Genomic DNA, 2,500 nt, shown 5'->3' with positions numbered 1-2,500 from the left:
ATTAGGTAGATTTATTACATGCTTCCTCTCACAAGTTTATGAGGGATTAGGTACTTTGAAACGGTCCCATTTTACTTGTGTACACTTCACAGTCATGGTAGTGTTCTGAAACTGCAAAGTATATTTTTCAAATGCCTATTTTTGTGAGATGCATTTTCGACCGGCCAGAACATATTCCTTTGGAAAAAATGATTTGAATTGGATTGGTGTGAATCTTGTTTCTAGAGGTGGTGACAGGCTTTCAGCTACTTGAATAGGTCAAGCCAGGATTCATAAAACGTATACAACCTATGTGAGTGTGAAAAATTAGCATATGCAGGAAGGAGCAATTTGTACTACTTTCAAAACAGTTTCACTCCACGTCTGGAAACGTTTAGAGCTATGTAGAGCATACAAATGAGCTTTAAACTCATGAGGAAAGAGGTTTGTATTCAAAAAGGAAAACAAAAGCATATCGTACTCATAAAATTCTCAATATATAGATTCCAAAAAAGTGCTTCCAGCTAAAAGAGCTGAAAGAACACTATGGGATGTAAACCTGAATACCTTTCAATAATATGTTCTCCATCCATGCATACCACCTACATGATAAAAATCATCTCAGGTGAACGGATGACCGCGTGGCCTAATGGATAAGGCGTCTGACTTCGGATCAGCAGATTGAGGGTTCGTGTCCCTTCGTGGTCGTTTTTGGCCAATGGTCACACAATCTGCTTTACATTCAGAGTGGAAAAAGTCTTTTCCAATACTCTTGTAGTCCTCACTTTCTCATTACTAATCATCAATAAAGTGGAGTACATACTGTAAACTCATTCAGGTTGCATCTTCAGTCTAGCTACTTGTGCATTTTAGTGGCATTAAAAAGTGCTTCTATGCCGACGCACTGAATATGTAATAGGTTTGCAGAATTTTGACGTGACAGAATGGGTTTTTAGCTTAAGTGTGTGTAGAAGAACTGCAAGGTGTGTGCCTATGTGTGCATAGAGTGCTACATTGGTAAAATCTGTATGATTTGGGCAGTTAAAGTGCTGATTTTGCCTCCGAGTAAGAAAAGTACTACAAAAAATGTATAAAGGATCGGCACATTGGCTGCCTCTGCTGATGCCCCCGTTGCCTAATTTGTAGTGCAATGGTTAAGTTGCAGAGTGTGGTTGAACTTGGTTAGGAGACTTGGTGCCTCTTTCCGTGTCCTGCTGATGATAAGGATGGCTTGATACCATTTTCTAAGCCCAGTATATTGAGAAAAGAAGTAAGTGAAGAAGAAGTGTGGAGTCGAAAGTAGTTCTCCAATATCTCTCCACTTGCTAAAATTGCAAAGTCTCCATTATAGCATAGAAGAGAGCATTAAAGTCGGGGATGGAAGAGGATGAAAATGGGAAGTTTACTTATAGAGAGACGTGAGAAATGCCCTGTGTGCACACACCGGTGTCTGACCATAGAATACATTTAAATAATGCCTCTAGAAAAGAGGTATACATGTGTGCCTCAGTGGCCTAATGGATAAGGCACTGGCCTCCAAAAGCATATCGTACTCATAAAATTCTCAATATAAAGATTCCAAAAAAGTGCTTCCAGTGAAAAGAGCTGAAAGAACACTATGGGATGTAAACCTGAATACCTTTCAATAATATGTTCTCCAACCATGCATACCACCTACATGATAAAAATCACCTTTGGTGAACGGATGACCGTGTGGCCTATGTGTGCATAGAGTGCTACATGTGTAAAATCTGTATGATTTGGGCAGTTAAAGTGCTGATTTTGCCTCCGAGTAAGAAAAGTACTACACAAAATGTATAAAGGATCGGCACATTGGCTGCCTTTGCTGATGCCCCCGTTGCCTAATTTGTAGTGCAATGGTTAAGTTGCAGAGTGTGGTTGAACTTGGTTAGGAGACTTAGTGCCTCTTTCCGTGTCCTGCTGATGATAAGGATGGCTTGAAACCATTTTCTAAGCCCAGTATATTGAGAAAAGAAGTAAGTGAAGAAGAAGTGTGGAGTCGAAAGTGGTTCTCCAATTTCTCTCCACTTGCTAAAATTGCAAAGTCTCCATTATAGCATAGAAGAGAGCGTTAAAGTCGGGGATGGAAGAGGATGAAAATGGGAAGTTTACTTATAGAGAGAAGTGAGAAATGCCCTGTGTGCACACGCCGGTGTCTGACCATAGAATACATTTAAATAATGCCTCTAGAAACGAGCTATGCATGTGTGCCTCAGTGGCCTAATGGATAAGGCACTGTCCTCCTAAGCCAGGGATTGTGGGTTTGAGTCCCATCTGAGGTGATAACAAAAATCCACCCTCATTCTTTTCCAGAAAATTAGGTAGATTTATTACATGCTTCCTCTCAGAAGTTTATGAGGGATGAGGTACTTTGAAACGGTCCCATTTTACTTGTGTACACTTCACAGTCATGTTAGTGTTCTGAAACTGCAAAGTATATTTTTAAATGCCTATTTTTGTGAGATGCATTTTCGACCGGCCAGAACATATTCCTTTGGAA

This window comes from Triturus cristatus, chromosome 4_1 (genome assembly GCF_964204655.1).
Source record: "Triturus cristatus chromosome 4_1, aTriCri1.1, whole genome shotgun sequence".
In the NCBI taxonomy this organism is placed as follows: domain Eukaryota; kingdom Metazoa; phylum Chordata; class Amphibia; order Caudata; family Salamandridae; genus Triturus; species Triturus cristatus.
This window is presented reverse-complemented; position numbering follows the sequence as displayed.